Below are 20,119 nucleotides of genomic sequence, written 5' to 3'. Positions count from 1 at the left end.
ACATACATTCAATTCAAAAACTCGATGACAGGTTAAGATGCCACTATTTTGAGAATCACTCTTTGATGATCAACAGTGAGTGAGTCAGTGACAGTAGATATTTTATGAATAAAATCTAAAGTATGAGCTATGCAATTTGAAAATTTGTTATGCTTAATAAGTCTACTATTGACATCATATCCCGAGAATTTTGTTTATCGCCGACGCGCTTCGACAGAAGGTAGGTAGTGCCCTTGCGGGCCTTGCGCTTCGCTTTGCTCGTCTCGGCGGGGGCGCTATCGTGCCCCCAGATTTCTTTTACCATGTAGTGTGCTTAAGTTTCACTTAATATTTAATTACTTTGCGTCAAATAAACGACACAATTCGTTACGTCGCGGGACGTGACCTAAGTACCTACTTATTACTTACCTAATTACTAACCAAACACTTACAACAGACCATAATTATATATTATACTACGTTGGTGGCAAACAAGCATACGGTCCGCTTGATGGTAAGCAGTCTCCGTAGCTTACGGACGCCTGCAACTCCAGAGGTGTTACACGCGCGTTGCTGACCCTAACACTCCGCACAATATTGAGCTCTGGCAACCTTACTCACCGACAGGAAGACAACACTATGAGTAGTGTTATTTGGCTGCGGTTTTCTGTAAGGTAGAGGTACTGCCCCAGTTGGGCTCTGCTCTAGATCTGGAATGCTATCCGCTGTGCTGTGCCCTACCACACAAAGCGAGATAACATTCACAGTGCCCATACCTCTCTTTCTATAAGGATGCTGCATACGGCAGCAATGGCAGCATCGCAGTAATGGAATATTTTAATAGCATCAAGCACCGAAACCAGATGCATTATGGTTTCATCATCATCAACGCAGGCTAACGCATGCTTACCAGACATCTTGTATTGTATTTAAACAGAGGGACTACCTCGAACATTGAAAATCGAAATTTCGTTATCTGCCACAACCGCGCTCGCATCTCCGAGCTATATATGAGAGGTTATAACATAACCAAAGAGAATTGATTGTAATAGAGATGTAAAGTCTAAGAAAAACACGTGCCCTTTAGTTTGACATCAAAAACAGATGCTGCGCATCTTATTTAATCGATACAACAATGTAGGCCCTCAGTTTTATAATTCTTTATTACTATTAACCTGTCACAGAAGTAATTCAACATGTGAGCTCGAGTGATAATCCTCGCGTGTGATAGGGGGGGCGCGGGGTGCGGGGGGGGGGGGGGGCGCCAGTTCAAAGCGACGGCACCGAACCTGCACTAATGCGCGTCGGGCGGCATGAAGACCGAGTCGGCTCACCCAGGTGCGACGTGCGTCGGCCTCTTTACACCCGGCGTGGGTCACTCCAGCCGACAGACGGAAAGGGAGTTTTATATTAATTAATAAGCACTGGTTAAAGCAATGCTACATTTTCTTAAGAACCAAATGATCCATGATGAATTGTGGATCGGATAAGCCGTCGACCAATATGCTTCGGCAACGTAACGCTTAGTCGTACAATACATCTGTTTTCAATGTGTGGCGGTCGGCGTCAGTGTCAATCGTGTAAGTTTGAGACGTTTGCATCACAGGGTGCTACGATCGCATAGTGTACCGGCGTCGCCAGCGAAATCCTCAGGTTCCAAGAGTATTTCCGATTATAGGTACGACGACTGACAGTTTAAGTGCACCCATAAATCAACGGGATCGAACGCGCGACCTCCTTTTCCTGCTCCCGCCGCGCCAGTCGGTCCCGCGCCCCCTCCCGCGCCGCGCCCCGGGCCCTCGGACCCAGTGGATCGGAAAGCCCGCAGACTATATCTAACCGCGACGTGTTTATCCGAGCCGGGACGTGTCCTCTCCGTTAATATGACGAGCTGCGATTAATGCCGCGCCGGTGCAGCGCGCGCCTCGCGCCACGCCGCGCCGCCCCAGCCAGGCCTCTGTTGCTGCTCTGCGAAGTTGCATTGCATACCTATTTGAGAACACACTGTGCGCACCAAAGCAGGTTTTCGGATATGGCTTATATGGCTTAACGTTTTATTTATTAATTCAATGCGTAGTACAGTCAGCATGAAATAGATAGCGACGGCCAAAGTGGTCCAATATTTGGTAACACACCTTACATTTGTTATCACAGAAATTAGGATGTGTTCCGATATACTCGGATACTTTACCTAATCGTCACTCTGCTGTCGCTCGAAAAAGCCAAGTCATTGAATTGCGTTTGTTTCTTAGCAGATCATGTAACAAATTTCGTGTAAGGGGCCCAGTGATTAACAGTCCGCCGGACGGTATAGGCCTGTCAGTTGTTCGGAACTGTCAAAATTTTGTTCTAAAGGTTATACATTTACTAGGTATTAACTACATATGTAGATAGGACATCTACATAATATGTAGTTATATACCTAGTTAACTCTACTGAATCGTTGTCCACAACTTGCTGGCTATTATTAATTCTCTACCAACACGGCATGCCCATTGCCTACGACGGGTCCATATTGGGTTGCATACAAGTTTAGGTCATATCTTCGATGCGCATAACAACTTGTGTCATAATCATCATTGCGCATACAAATTAAAAGTCATATTATTATGTGTCATACATTTTTAGCCATAATATTTGATGACATACTCAGCATTTGTCATATATTTTTTGTGCATATAGGTTTTGATTATAATGAATCAAATGTCATACCAGCTAAAAGCATAGTTATCGATACTTGTAATGTTTCTACGTATAACGTTTTGTAGCATAATAATTCTCAACCATAATGGTTTACATAATTTTAGCCTCTCAACAACTCCTCGAAAAAAACCTTTTCCCTATAATATCCGTCCAAACACTTAATTCGATTTCTGCGTAGTTTGCCCATCGGGCATCTAAATAAACCTAACGAACCTAACCTACCTATTATGATTAGTTTCTTTTATAAAACCGTTTCTCCTACTGGAGGGGGCTCCTCTCCTTCGATCTCCTCTTTTATACGGTCTTTGTGTGGTTACGATTATGACATTTATGACTAAAGTAATATTTGCTTCATAGGTTGCTCACAACCATACATATTTATTATTCATGCTTTGGTTACAAAAATTTTGAAACTTTTGAAACTTTATGAAAAAAATAGGACCACTATAAATATATGACTTAACTTTTTATGTCTATATTAATACTATGCACTGCAATACTTCGAACGAAAAACAATTATGGATATCAAGCATATGACTTAAAATTGTATGCGAATTAAATTAATGACTATAAAAATTATGACAACTCATTTATGACAAAAACCCAGTTATGCTCAGGAATAATTCTGACTGAAGATTTTTATGACTTACAATTTTATGCATAAAGTGTTATGACAATTTAAAATATGACAAAAGTTGTTATGCGACCAGAGGGAGTCCCGCCTACGACATATCATATAGGTAAGTAAACCTGGAGAATTATGAAGTATGTCTGTCGAAGGGTCAAATCTGGTCGCGGTCGCGGTCGCGGCTCGCGGCTCGCGGCCGGCCGCAGTGTCTGCGCTATTCCTGGACATCAAAGGCCCGTCGCCGCAGACTCCTGCCCCTAAATATATACGTGAGTAGGTAGTTAATATCCCAATAATGTTCCACCACCACCGAGCGGAGTCCGATCGCTATCTCGGATGTCATCCGTCGCGCCACCAAATTAAAGTTGAATCAAATCGCTTCTCACTTTTCTTTTTTGTAATTTCCTGCTCATTTACGTCGGCGCGGGGCGGAGGTCGGCGGCGGCGGCGGCGGCGGCGCGATACTTGACATCAATCACGCCTTCATTTGCTTCCGCGCCGATTCGACACTTGCCATTAAAAGATAGCTAACATTGCCATACTGCTATCTTTGGACTCTTTGGAGTCGCTATAATAATATCAATAGGGAATATTAGGCAAAGCTCTGCGTAGGTGGCACCTTTGTGGCACATACAGTAAACAAACCACATTGACACATGGCCTACTGCGAAACAAGAAAATCGAAATTTCGTTATCAAATCTCTCTATCACGCTTGCATATTCGAGCGATAAAGAGGCAGATAACTAAATTTCGATTTTCGCGTTTACTGGTAGGCCCTTGTTAACAAACCGCCTTGATGCATCAATGTCATATTTTATTGTCTATGAAAACTTGTCAAAAAACAGTTTAAGGCACAGTGTGTATATATTAGTCTATGAATTTACTGAGTCGGTAGTACCTCCCACACTATGATGTAAGTATGTATGTAAGTTTCTTTTAAATAATTTTTATGTTATGTTATAATTCCTAATTATGTTTTATTTCATAAGTAAAAAAGCGCCGCTAAAGAACTTTCACTTCAAAAACTAAACAAATACATTTTGATATTTGATGGCATTAGAAAATCAATGTTACGGATTTTCTTTTCAATATGTCTCAGTGGTCAGTATCTCAGCGTGCTTACGCAATTGAAGCATATTTTAAAGCCAACGATTCGCTAGTTTTTTCGTCGTGTAAGTGATGGGCCGAATGTTAATATGATTCGATCATGCGTGCAAAGGTTTCGCAAAACTTCTTCGGTCCAGAATATCCCAAGACCCCAGATAAGCCCCAGCTGGTACACTCGGACGCCGGAAAACATATTGAGTGTGCAGCGGAGTTTGGAAGGAAGTCCACGAATCCCTTTTTTTTTGAGAATTCCAGACGCCAAGCAGGTTACTGTCAATAGGGAAGACTCTAGACAAATGATAGTGGATTACTTTTTGCCAAATTTGCTAGCACATCCATCATACTTGTCACACACCTGGTTTCAGCAAGATGGTGCTACGCCCCATACTGCCGGAGTGTCCATGAATGTGCTTCGCGAAAAATTCCCTAGAAAATTGATATGCCGATTTGGTGATGTTACGTGGCCACTACGATCAGCCGATTTGACCCCTATGGATTTTTTTCTATGGGGTTACCTCAAAACAACCCACGGTCTATAGCTGATTTAAAAGAAAATACCACCAATGAAATCCGCAACATTTCGCCGGCTATGCTGCAGCGTGTAGTGCTAAACGCGAGGCTCCGCTTCGAAGAACCCGTACGTGTTCACGGAGCTCATTTAGAGGATATAATTTTTAAGTAACTAAATCCGCATTTGTGCTCTTTTCTAATAGATGTAAATAAATGTTCTACCTTAAACCGTTGTTTTTTTATTTCATATTAAAACATAAATCTGCCACCGGACACCCTGTATATATGTCACCGTAAAATTGTAAAAGTCGTTAGATTATAATCTACCTAGCGAGATTGTAAACTGTCGAAAGATTGTGTACCGTAACTTAGTGATTACAATTTTACGGATTGTTTTTCGGTAGATTATAATCTATCGATGAGAAACCGTAAAATTGTGAACCGACACACGACGAAACGCACCTCGTGCGCTGATTGGTCGGTCTTACGGTAGGCTGTTCTAAACACGGGTATCAGTCATATAAATCAAATACGCTTTAAATATTGTGTTATCAAGTATGTATTTATTATTAAGTAGAGAATCAATAATTCTGACACTATGTAAGAAAAAATAGTAACAAAATAATAAAATCAGAAACGTCAATTTCTCGTGAAAGGAAAAAATTATACAATAATAATAAGAGAGTCGGTCAGGGTCTCCGTCTCCGGCGTGTCTTCGTCGGTCGGAGTGGACCTCAAGGGGACCCAGGACCAGGACTCTCAGCTCTGGCTTGCCTTCATTAGCCGTCCAGAGGGGAGTCGTCAGAGCTATATGCTCCAGGGGTGGAAGTGCTAAAGGGCATAAAGCCCCGAGTAACTTCGGAAAAGCGCAGCACACCTCACGACACCCCTGAGCCACTCACGCCGGTGTTGCGCCTGGCCGTCTTTACGACGGCGCATCAGGTTTCCATCTAACTAGTGGCGAGTCATCCCCTGCCTCGATAACTTGTGCGAGCAATGTTATGGCAGGTGTCCGGCCTCCTTTGCAATAGCCCAGTCTTTTTTCCACCCAACCTTAAACCATAGACCAGTACTATGTCCATATTCTCTACAATAGCTTCAAATGCCTGCTGAAACCGGTTCAAGGGTATCTATTGATGTACCCGTGAATGGGTTTCAGCAGGCGTTCTACATGACATCAAACCTCTCCAAATGGCCTCCACGTGTTGGATCTATATCCCCACGCACACCTTATAAATGACCGAGCTCGAAAGACCCGAGAGTATTAAAACCGAGCTACAAATAATAATTTCAGTGAACGGTCTAATAGCGAAGAGTCTCGACGAAAATCTTGAGAGACCCTCACTAGGTGGTTGGATCAAGGGTCAGATTCAGAAGGCGGTGATCTTGGACACGGCGCGGATAGTCCGCCGGTTCCTCTCTCTGCAGCCCTGACCACCGGCAGTTTGGGCCTTGCCCCGCTGCTGGCGGCATCCTAGCTTAGGTTTTTATAATGTGATTATATGTATTTTTTATTGTTTTGTAAGTGTTTTTATATTTTACTTTTACTTATATTCATATTATAAATCACCTAGCCTACGAAGGATGATGAATAAACGTCCCACTGCGGGGCACAGGCCTCCTCTTATGGCTATAGTCCCCACGCTAGCCCAATGCGGATTGGTGACTTAACATATACCTACCATTTCCTCGCGATGTTTTCCTTCACCGAAAAGCTAGTGGTAAATATCAAATGATATTTAGTACTCGTACATAAGTTCTGAAAAACTCATTCGTACGAGCCAGGATTTGAACCCCCGACCTCCAGATTGTAAGTCGGACGTCATTTCCACTTGGCCACCACCGCTACAACAAGACTATATGGACTCATAAACGTAACAATACGTAAAATAAAAAATCAGAAACGCAGCAATATTTCCCCTCTTTATTATCATTTCATATCATATCATTTCTTTGGTTAATCAGATATTAATTTTAGTTCTGCAACATATCATGTAACTAATTTTAAAGTTGGTATTTAGTAATTTCCAACACGAAATCAATTTAAAGTAATCAAAACACTGTTTACATTCGACAACAGATCTATGTATTTATTAACACTAAAATATGGCGGCGCACGGCTCACGACGTTCAACCAATCAGCGTTCGAGGCGCGTTCCTTCGTACGCCAGTTCACAATATGACGGTTTCACTTCGATAGATTATAATCTACCGAAAAATAAAGCGTTAAATTGTAAGCAGTATGTTATGGTACACAATATTTCGACAGTTTACAATCTCCCTAGTTAGATTATAAACTAACGCCTTTTACAATTTAACGGTGACATATATGTATAGTATAGCGGAAGAAGAGGGGGAGGCCTTTGCCCAGCAGTGGGACATGGGTATGTATAATAATTTATTCCGTAGAGCGTCTGTCCGCCTTGATAATTTTCATTATTTTATTCCATAGTAACAGTTACTATTTTCATCATGAGACTAACCACATAAACTTTCACATTACTAAAGTAGGATTGGGTCTTAGAGTCCTAAACGTATGGAAAGAATTCTACAAATAAAGGTGCTACTACTGCCACCTATTGATGAGTAGAATTACTAACTGAGACAGAGTGAAAACCTATGGGCTCGTAGGTATCACTCACTTCTGTTTAGCCTCTTTGTCATAGGTTAATGCCGTAGGGAATATTTCTTTCTTTCCTACTGTCAAATCGTTTCCATAACCGCGACAAAGATGTTTGCACTGAAGTTGCATATTTATATTCTAAGACTTGGCTGTAAAACAAGTAAATATACTAGAACTGGATTTAATCCCAATACCCTGCCAATACCATATCGAAACTCATACATGGCTGCATAGCATGGCCCTTACCACCCCTTACTTATTGAATTAAAATTGTAATGCCGGGAGGTAAGGCAAAACTTATAAATTTTTAAGCGTGTTTGAATGTTTATAAAACTTATCAATCAAATAATTAATATTATGTATTATAATGTAATAGGAATTATTTTATCTAAAACAAATCTTATTATAAATAAGTTTTTCCGAACTTTCTGGACACTTGTACATGTATACATGTTACATCATATGGAGAGATTATTCCACTTACATATATCTCAACTCAATGCCAATCAACTTGAAAATCAATTCGAAACTATTTTAACAATCGCCTAGTAGATTGTGATGTACCTAAGTTATTGTAAAAATAAGTTTTCCGGGCGTTTAATTTACATGAGTGTTGTAAAATACAAATATAAACTTATAAAATATGAGTAGAAAATCTGTTACACACTGATAAAGTTCCAAAACAATTTAAACTTGTAAACAGTACTGAAGTAAGATACAGTGATTTACATATTCATGAACATAGAATTATCACTTTATGAAAACATCGAATCTCCAACAATTTCCTGCTCATTTTATTAAAAAATATTTGCTGTTGCCTTGTTGCCGCGCCTTGTCGCCGCAGATCTCACAGCTCGCCGCAGATCTCACAGCTCGCCGCAGATCTCACAGCTCGCCGCAGATCTCACAGCTCGCCGCAGACCCCACAGCTCGCCGCAGATCTCACAGCTCGCCGCAGATCTCACAGCTCGCCGCAGACCCCACAGCTCGCCGCAGATCTCACAGCTCGCCGCAGATCTCACAGCTCGCCGCAGATCTCACAGCTCGCCGCAGACCCCACAGCTCGCCGCAGATCTCACAGCTCGCCGCAGATCTCACAGCTCGCCGCAGATCTCACAGCTCGCCGCAGACCCCACAGCTCGCCGCAGATCTCACAGCTCGCCGCAGACCCCACAGCTCGCCGCAGATCTCACAGCTCGCCGCAGATCTCACAGCTCGCCGCAGATCTCACAGCTCGCCGCAGACCCCACAGCTCGCCGCAGATCTCACAGCTCGCCGCAGACCCCACAGCTCGCCGCAGATCTCACAGTGCTCCGAGTAGAGTAGGTGAGTGACCGAGCCCTATACACTATACACTATACAGTGACCGAGTGAACTGTCTATTTATTCATGTTTGTGATAGATTGAGTAACTACATCATATAAAATAAATCCTATATTTCAATGGTAGCACTATAGTAGGTATAAAAAACAATCCATGCTTACAAATATGTTCATTAACACATTCAACACCAAGAACCCGACTGTCGGGTACACTGTTCGTAGCGACTACGCGCTACATACGACGAAACCGTGGCTACGCGCTACGAGCGTAACCCGTAGCACTTAGTGGTATTGAATGTGTTAAAGGAAAAAGAGCGCAATCGTTATGGTAATGCAATGTTAACGGCGGAGAATAACCGTTCGTCATAGTATAGGAGCAGCTAATCAGTTCGAACTTGTATTCCATACGCTAAAATACGGTAGGCCGTTGAACGGGTTGTCGAAAGTAAGTACCTACACGAAGATGGTGCTTTAGATATAATCGTTTGCGAGTTAGCTTCGTAACTATTTAGTGTAGTCTGAATTCGTTGATGTCGTTCTCTGCGTTTAAGGCCGCGGCCGTGTTAATGCCACACTTGCCGGGATCGGCGGAGTAGTTTGGTGGGTCATCAAGTTTACGATACCGCTTTTTTCTTGTGGCACTGACTAGAGGCATAACAATAGGTAGGATCTATTCAATATAGATCACATGACAAGAGGCGGTTTTATACTGAATAGACGTTTTGCTATTTCTTGTAGGGAAATTGTGAATATAAATAGATTCGGCAAGATTGTGAAATGTGGGTATATATTCCTTATAAACATAACAATAATTACATTATTTAAATATTTATAACGATAAAATTGTTCAAACGGCTTAAAGGGCTGGCGACGCCTTCACGATTCGCGCTCGGATATTTTCAGTACCTATTACCCTGTTTTGTGTATTCAGCTTGTTCTCTTAGCGCCACTTGCACCATTCCACTAACCCGGGGTTAACCGGTTAAATCTGGAGTTACCATGGTTACCAGTACAGTTGACATTGGGTTAACGGTTTAACCGCTTAACCCCGGATTAGTGCGATGGTGCAAGTGGGCCTTAGTAATGTAATGAGCGGGCTGGGTTCGACGTAACCTAATTAGCGACCTTCCGGAACATGAACCGGGAGATGTATGGCCTATATTCTCACATGATTCTCGTCGACAACATTACATGTGCACTGCTACGGGCTACGACAAGGCTACGGGCTACGACAAGGCTACGGCGTAGCACAAGTGTATGTCGCGGTGCTCTTCAGTGAACTATTTAATGTGACATTACACATCTTTCACGATTTTGCTTTCATTTCTTATTTCTTGATTAACTAATTCTTGTAGGTAATTATGAAATGATTTCTCTGAAGTTCGTCACAAACTGAGGTTAAAGTAATTGACAATCGTAATCAATCTCTAACTATAGGTACTTATTCTTACTCATTAAAAGTAAACTTCTGTAGAGTTATATTCAGACAATAGATTGATCTGGAATTCAATCCTGGTTTTAAACCAACCCGGTGTAAACTTTCACGATTGTGACTCACTTTTATTCCGGAACCACGAGCGCAATGATGTCGCTCTCGAAAATTCATAGGTCCTTTAAAAGTTTATTTAGTTCCTGATTAAGTTTTGTTCAATTTTATAATATCTTAATTTTCATAACAATACGGATTAGTGGAATAGTAATTAAGGTGCGTTTCAAATTGTTAATTTAGGCACCTTTTGCTATTTTCCATAAACGACTAATTTAGCAAGATTATCAGAAAATAAACCTGACCTAAGCTGAACAATTTTATGCAATAACATTAAAGAAAACTCTTAATAGTTAACTACTTGCGAAAAAAAAGCAAAATATTTTGTTAACAAGAACTATATTTGGGCATCGATTCCCAGGCAATTTAGCCGTAAGTTAGCGTGGGTACAATAGTTGTGGTTGTAACTCACCGCGGCGGGTTCGCTATCGCGGTCTCGTCACTCACTGCACTCGCGACGCGACGTGGCACGTGTCCGGCGCGGCGTGGGCACGGCGCTCGCGGGCGTCGCGGCGCGGTCCCGGCGCGACTGCCGCGGCGGCGGCGGTCGGCGGCCGGCGGTCGGCGGCGCCGCCACCGCGCACGCGCCGGCAACACGTGCCCGACACCATCCACATGGCTTGTGACAGCTCCTTTTACTACAACTATCAACTTTAGGTGCTGATAGCTTGTAATGAGCATTCTCGCGAACAGAATTATATTAAGTATATCACATAAGGTCTAATTATTGATTTTTATAAAATTCTTTTTTTTATGAACAAAATAAATGTATTCGATTTAATTTCCTGTCACAGTGCCACTTATCTGATTTGAAAACTTTGTTCAACTAAATATGGGAAGTTGCATCAGTTGGTTACGAGAGTACCTACATTCAGTGTGTGATATTTTATTTCCTTAAATTCATACGACAAACAGGAAGGTTAAAATATTTATCTACACACATATATTATCATAAACCCTCTCTATGATGCCGTCAAAACCCGTCAAATTTTTTTACAGTTTATTATCGCAAATAATGAAACTCAAGCAGTTTTATCTCTTACAAAACCGACGTTCTTTGAGGGCTGAGTCGTCGTACTAAATGTATGGGAGGGTTTGAAGTTAATGTTTGGGATATTTCTGCTTTTATTTAAAAAAAGTTATTGATGTAATTTTACTCATTGGGTAACGCACTTTCGATATCAATTTGAAGTTTTCTGATATCTGTTATATTTACGGAAATATCGCCTGGCTACACTTAACGATTACACCCTGTATACAGTATACTGGGCGATCAATCCAAATAGGTCAGTATGGAGAAGTCAGAAACTATGAGAGATAGCGAAATCTGTTCTTAGGAACTAATTGATGTTCCATGGAAAAAGGTACCTTATGAGGGTTTCTAGTTTCGGAGATATTAAATGTTTTGTAAAAAGGTGAAAAATGCTCAATTTTTTTTATTGGGTGATCTGAAACCTTAATGCTTAACGTTTGTTAACCTGTTTTTATTTTTGTTATATGTTAGTTATAAGCCTAGTAATGTCGTCTCAGAGTTTAGTAGAAAAGGTACCTTATGGAAAAGTCATTGAAAATTCCCAAAAATAACTAGTCAATACCGGAAAAGAAGTTTGGTAGAGAACTGTATTAGCATTCTGAAAAACTAATTTGATAATTTCAGTTCTGGTCGAAGGGCCTAGCAAATATTAAAACCGTACATCGACCGACATTACAAATCCAAGTAGCTTGCTATTATACCAAAGTTACTCTCGTCAAGTCTTTCTTACCTAGAGTAATCTTCATTTGGTTTGGTCGCATGCAATAAATCTGCCATTGGTTTGCTGAAAAATGCCAATACCCGAGCATTGCCATAGGGGATATCTGAGGTCATCGAACCTCAAAGCCGCTTGTCTTCAATGGCAATCAAAATATATTATTGATAAGAAATAGACGATTTATACCATCTTAACCCCAAAATATTATTAGTTTATCCTAACTGTTCTATCATCATCATTCATGGCTCATCATGTAACTTAACCATAAGGTACATTTTCTTTACATACAAATTATAGGTCTTTTTTTAAGATTATTATGACGAGGAACTAATTAAATTTGTGACAGTTTAATGTAAATTAAGATTTTCAATTCATAAAAGATAAACTTCAATGTAATTGATCCACATTTATAGACGGGTCTAACGCGAATTTCGCGATAAAATTCGCGTTCGACCCGTCTATAAATGTGAGTTAATATGTGTTCAAAACGCGAAAGTTTAAAATATTATAATGTAACTAGACGGGCCCGCAGCTCCGCTCGCGTAAATGAAATAAAGAGTGTGTCAACCCTGCCAGGGTTCATAACGGTGATAGGGATTTCTTATTTGTACCCGTTATTTGGATAACTTAATACGCAAAATATCTGAAAAAAATTATGTGATTTGATAAAAGGCAAAATTATACTTTTTCATCTACGTAGTTATTTATTTAAAACTCGTTTCAACATAAAATTATTATTTATTTTTATAAGCCTAATTGCAAAAACGTTCATTAGATTAATATCCGCCTTAAGACGAATATGGACGACCACCGCCCATAAATCGCCTTTTGGTACAAACGTACGTACTCCCCATTTCCCTTTCTGAATACTAACATTACTTACTACGGTTATGTGAATCCTGGCCTCCGAAAAAAGACAAAACAAAACACACCATGTTTCTCGGTCTTGCGATAGCTCTCGCCAGTCCCCATGGCCGAGGATAAGCAGATCTCGAGCAACTACGTCGTTCCAGCGGTAGGTACCTATGACGTCCAATTGGGCGTCTCCCATTTCGTTGCCCCAAGTACGCTCTCGTCACGGCACGATCCTCTCCCATTCTCTCCAAATGTCCGAGCCAATGTAAGCTTAGCCACTTTTGTCTCTCAGTATTCCGCCAGTATATCGGAACACATCCTTATTTCTATAGCAACAGAGTTATATTACGATATTTGGCCGACTGCTGACTGTACGTTTGCTTATTTTCACCAGGTCGTTTCGCTCAAAAATATCTGAACATGCACTTAAATATAATTTATTTACCTACATTATAACTTGCTATCAACTTTGTATTTTTGGCCCATCTCGGCAGCCCGGTCCCCGGACGAATTTGTTTGCCGAAGCTGTGAAAGTAAATCTGAATAACATAACTCAAAAAGAAATTTAAAACAACAAAATACAAATTACTATTGATATCTCGGAGTAATTAACAATGGAGCCGCCATTAACAGGCGTTCCCCTCTGTCGAAAATAGGCGGCCAATGGTCAACCACATGTCAACCATATGTATGGACTGACGTTTATCTGACATGACGTACCTATACATTTGATGTGCCCCTCCCCCGCAAAAAACGGCAGACTATTTTGTACCGAAAATTTTAGACATGGCGTCTCCGTTGGTTATATCCTCTAAGATTGATATTGATAAGTCATTATCAGTCATTATATGGCATGTCACTCGTATGGGCATAAACTAAGGTAAAAGGTTGAGGTTGACAGCACTTTTTAAATTACTTCGAGTAAAAAAGGCCGAAATCACTGCATACCAACATAACAAACATAATTTTGGTTATTTGAAGTTCGAAACGAAACCACCCGAGAGTTTCCGAAAATAGCCGATAGTCGTAAAATGAAGAATGTTATGAAAATTTCTTTTGCTTATTGTAAATTAAATACGCATCGAAAGCGATAGCTTTTTTGCTCTAGTTATATTCTCATACTTAGATAATAGATTAGAACAGTTTTTTCTTATCATACGTGCGTCGTATTTGAGAAACGTGTCAAAAACTTTTTTAGAAATTTGTAAGGCGCCATCTCGCTTCTTCCCTCGTTTTTTATCCCGTTCTGGTTTTTCAATTTTATATATATGATTGATGTTTTGTAGTGATGTATTATTGAACAGATTTCGCTATCTCTCATAGTTTCTGACTTCTTCATACTGACCCATTTGGATTGATCGCCCTGTATACCTTAAAAAAATGTTGTTGTTGCATTTTGATAGGTTTACGGTTAGTAGAGCAAATTAAATACAACGTAGGATTATACTCGTCCTTTTATCTCAATTTCTAATAAGAACGAGCAAAAAAATGGTTTGTTCAATAATGGCTACATTGACGTAGAATTCGCGAAGTGCGGCTCCCGACGAGGCGGACCGACCCGCGACCGGCGCGGCGCGGCGCGTGCCTGACGGCCGTTTCGCTGAGCGAGGTTTTACAATTTATTAATCTTACCCATCTCAGCAGCGTTGGCTATCATGCGATGGGGACACTTGACCTAAGCGAAGCTGTTGAATTGGCCGTAAGATAAAAATCTGTAACTAAGCTAAAACTTTTACGAGATTCCAAAGCTAAATACAAAGCGGGATTCGCATTGCGAAATTACTGACATACACGTTGAAATCAGTTTCACAAAAGTAGTTTCGATATATAATGTTATGCGAAAGTAATTTCGTGAAATAATAAGTGTCGTGAAATTCACAGTATCGCAGTGACCGTGGCCCGTTAATATAACGCGAGTTATGTACGCGATGCCTGTAGGTGGGTACCTACATGCAGGGTTGGGCAGTATTTCAATTACATGTATTTGAAATACGTATTTGAAATACATTTTTGTATTTTGTATTTGTATTTCAAATACTACCTGGAAAAGTATTTTGTATTTTGTATTTGAAATACATTATTTTAAACACTGTAATTTGTATTTTGTATTTCAAATACCCGTCACCAAAGTAATTTGTATTTGGTATTTCAAATACTTTTAAAAATGTATTTTGTAATTTGTATTTGAAATACGTGGAAGCCAGTATTTTGCCCAACCCTGCCTACATGGCGCGATTTGTGCATCTATCATTTAGTTGGGTAAACACTTTACTTGTAACTAGTATACACAATTCTTACGCGTAATACATTATAGTTGAAATCTATGTATTTTTAACAAGTGTTCTGTAAGTATTGTTTACACTTACAGGTTTCTAGGGCTAATTGTAATAACCCTACAAGCGACATCTAGTAACAAATTGACGAACTACACATATTAGGTTGACTGGATTTCACTAATCTCGAATAACACATTAGTTACGTTTTCATAAAAATTTAGGCAACAATAAATACAAGGTTTTGTAATTACAAAGCCACGGGAAAGGTAAAATTTGATTATTGTGTACATTGATATCGAGGACTACTAGCGCCACCTACATGTACTAAAGCTAAATAATAACATGGGCTTGTTGATGTATCTGGGAAAACTTCGTATTACACCATAAAAATATTGCATTAATTTGATTATCATTACTTTGTGTGCCAATTGATTACATCCCTTGTTTTCTTTCAAGTCCTCACGATATCCATCTCCACTACACTACACTAAACATGCTACATAAACCAAAAACTTACGCCTAAACAGTTTGTGCTTGATGATTCCAACCGTTTATACTGATCATGTTCACATTAGATCCGCGGTCGGCAACAAGCGGCCGCCGAACCTCTCACTTGCGGCCCGCGAGCCTCCCTGGCTATTTTGTATGTAATATTGACAAACGACAATGTCTGCTAAAATCACAAATATTACCAAAGTGCGGCCCGCGTCAATTTCGTTAACTAATAGGTGGCCCTTGGCTGCTAATGGTTGCCGACCGCTGCATTAGATGATACTTTTGGGATTCTATTTATGGCCACCCGCTCCCTCCCTCTTAGTACTTTCGTGTTGAATACGCCCTAATGCCCCAAGTTTATAAAAATAAGTACCTTGCCCTTTCACAGCTTTTAGAAATCTCTTCATCCGATTTTATTAGGGCGAGCGAAGCGAGCCCTATCACTAATCGACGAACTATGCATTCTTGTGGTACACTTTACGGAAAAACTACTGCACTGTTAGGTTTGAAATTTAACATAGTAATTTAAATTCATGTCTAGATGTGTTATCAAACATAAAAATATCAATACTATGAAGTATTTGAACAAATTAAATTATTTTTCAGAAAATATTTTTAATTTGTTTTTATCAAGTAGAAACACTACTATATAAATTATAAACTGAAATAAAATGTCATATACTAAGAAAAAGTGACCAAGGCCTCCAGTGCCCCAGGCTGGAATCGAACCAGCGTCCTCTGCTATCGCGGCAGGTGCCTGAAACAAATTAAAACAAATTAAAAATATTTTCTGAAAAATAATTTAATTTGTTCAAATACTTCATAGTATTGATTGGCAGCGCCATCTCTCTCGCTAGCTCGGTATCATCATGAGAATGATCCAGATAGAAGGTTCGAACCATACTGTTCTACCTTAGAGATGGCCAGGGGGCGCCACAAGCCTTCAGTAGGAAGTGCATATACTTGGAAAATTTGACTAATGTCGCTGTGGCCCGGTGGCCGAGTGGTTCAGGCACCTGCCGCGATAGCAGAGGACGCTGGTTCGATTCCAGCCTGGGGCACTGGAGGCCTTGGTCACTTTTTCTTAGTATATGACATTTTATTTCAGTTTATAAAAATATCATTTTATAAACCTAAGAAAATAAAATAAAGTAATAACACTTTGTATTACTACTAGCGCCATCTGTTGGCAAAATGATGAATTAACATTCGTGCTAATGTTAATTATTTCTTTCTCTAACAGATGGCGTTAGTAATAAATAAATAAATAAATATTGGACATTCTTATACAACAAATTGACTACTTAAGAAGGCTTGTGTTGTGGGTATTCAGACAATACGATACCTATGTGGTGTTTTCAAGTTTAGTAATGTCGATGGCGCTTACGCCATTAACAACGATGAATACCAAAGTGGGTACAATTTTGGATTCAACCCACCTCGCTTCACTTGGTTTGATTCCCATTTTAGCAATTAAGTTTTTGTGAATACCTACTAGAACAATCAATCTTGCTGTATATTTACTGCGGAGGTCAATTTACTCGTATGTTTTGTGACGCTGACGATGTGATGATCAGTCATGTTGTGTTAGCAAACTTAAATCGGGTATTTTCAGTTCGAGATACAGTTTTGGCGCCATTCATTTATTACGTAAGACGATTTTGGGGTGGAGAGGGGTCGAACATATCTTATTTTTTCTTACAAGGGGTGGGAGGGGGTTTTCATAGTTCTTAAGGAAGATCACAAAGATGCGATATTTTTTTAATTTCTATGAAATTATGACGTTTAAAATAATACTTCCACACTCTATGCTATCAAACACGGTGCAGAGTTAGCTTAAACGAGCTCAAGTACCTTTGTACAGGTCACAGGTACAAATAAACATTCATAAAAATATTTTTTTGAAAATAAATTATATTGGTGGCTGGACGGGGTCAGCCTATTCTTATTATTTCTTACATAGTGGAGGGAGGGGGTCAAAAGCTAGCAAAAATTGTCTTACGTAATTAATGAATGGCGCCTTTAGTGTTACTATTGCTTGGAACTGCTAAAATTATAAATAAAGATAAGCATAATTAATACAAACTTCAGTGACTTAGGGCCGATACAGACGGACTACAACTCGACTGCAACTTGTATGGGAACTGCACGCCAATCGAAACGTCGGCGTGCAGTTCAGCAAAATGACCCAGTACCCTGGCAGTACCTAGTGGAACTCAGGTTTGGTGTAACAAAGGCACATTATGGTTTGGTCATCCGACTCATCTTGATGAGCACTTAGGAGAGTAGTACCCAAGATAGAGCCGATGCCGAACCCTGGCAGTACCTAGTGGAGCTCGGGTTTGATGCAACATACATAGACACACGCTGTTTTGGATATCCGACTCGTCATGATGATCACTGGGTAGATCAGTACTTTCAGTACCCAAGATAGCTGATGCTGAACCCTGACAGTGCCTAATGGAGCTCGGGTTTTATACAACATAGGCACACGCTGTTTTGGTCATGCAACTCGTCTTGATGAGAACTTAGGAAAGTAGTACCCAAGATAGAGCTGATGCTGAACCCTGGCTGAACCTAGTGGAACTCGATCAGGTTTGATGCAACATAGACACACGCTATTTTGGACATCCGACTCGTCATGATGAGCACTTGGGAGAACAGTACCCAAGATAGAACTCATGCTGAACCCTGGCAGTACCTAGTGGAACTCAGGTTTGTTGCAACATAGGCACACGCTGTTTTGGCCATCCGACTCATCTTGATGAGCACTTAGGAGATTAGTACCCAAGATAGAGCTGATGCTGAACCCTGGCTGTACCTAGTGGAACTCAGGTTTGGTGCAACATAGGCACACGCTGTTTTGGTCATCTGACACGGCTTAATGAGAACTTGGAAGAGCAGTACCCAAGATAGAGCTGATGCTGGACCCTGGCTGTACCTAGTGGAACTGTGTGTGTTAGTTTATGTGCGGAGCAGCGTGATTCCCACCAGTAGGTGTCCAGACGGGATAGTTTTTCGATCAATTGTGTGGAGTGGACGCAAAAATAAATTCAAGAACATTGGCTCGCTGACCCAACATTATGTAGGAAAGTCAGTTGGGTTCCTTACAAAAAGTACTGGGCGACCGTGTAGGATGTAATGCACTTATGAAATTGTATATTACGTGTGGATGATATTGGCAATTTGATTTTGTCGTCTGGACACGTTTTTAAAGGACAAAGTAAAAGCTGTAACAGACAGGCGTACCGGACAGCAACCGGTTCGGTACGTTAAGGTAGAAAACCTCCGCGAGCCCTTACAAAGCTCTGCTTTTTGCTAGTATGAAGGTCTTCTTACATCTAACCACATAAACTTTCACATTACTAAAGTAGGATTGGGTCTTAGAGTCCTAAACGTATGGAAAGAATGCTACAAATAAAGGTGCTACCACTGCCACCTATTGATGAGTAGAATTACTAACTGACTTATGAACTGACAGAGTCAAAAACTATGGGCTCGTCAGAAAAGCCAAGCCAACCTAAAATACAAAGTATGTTCTAAGGTAAACCACAGAATAAATAATAGTACTAGGTACATAAGACTCACTCTCTAACAAAGCGCGTCTGTTACGATCAGGATCAGGACAGATATTATTATAGGTATGTCCGCTAGGTGGCGACAGTGCCACGCGCGGCTTATGGCTCGCCACGAAAATTGGTGTGGAACGGATGTACTTTTAGCTACCTGTAGAAAAGCGACGAAATCGCGGAGTGAGCCACGCCTGGATAAAATAATACCACATTAAATCAATCTACGCCGTTTAAATATATACGCCATAGATGGCATCTATTAGTAGTCCTATTAGAAAACACTTTTTAATTAATTCATAATGTACAACTAATGTGAACCCGATAGATGGCACTAATCAATACAAGCGTCTGAGTTTAATGGCGCTGTTAAGATTTTCCAACGAATAATGTGGTGATTTTACAAATAGAGTGGTTAGGTAAGGTTCGGAGTTAGGTTAGGTTTTGAGTTAGGTTAGGTTTTGAGTTAGGTTAGGTTTTGAGTTAGGTTAGGTTTTGAGTTAGGTTAGGTTTTGAGTTAGGTTAGGTTTTGAGTTAGGTTAGGTTTTGAGTTAGGTTAGGTTTTGAGTTAGGTTAGGTTTTGAGTTAGGTTAGGTTTTGAGTTAGGTTAGGTTTTGAGTTAGGTTAGGTTTTGAGTTAGGTTAGGTTTTGAGTTAGGTTAGGTTTTGAGTTAGGTTAGGTTTTGAGTTAGGTTAGGTTTTGAGTTAGGTTAGGTTTTGAGTTAGGTTCCTCGGCGCTGAGCAGATTATTGCCC

The sequence above is a fragment of the Cydia splendana genome, chromosome 14, assembly GCF_910591565.1.
Source record: "Cydia splendana chromosome 14, ilCydSple1.2, whole genome shotgun sequence".
Classification (NCBI taxonomy): domain Eukaryota; kingdom Metazoa; phylum Arthropoda; class Insecta; order Lepidoptera; family Tortricidae; genus Cydia; species Cydia splendana.
Note: the sequence above shows the minus strand (reverse complement) of the source record.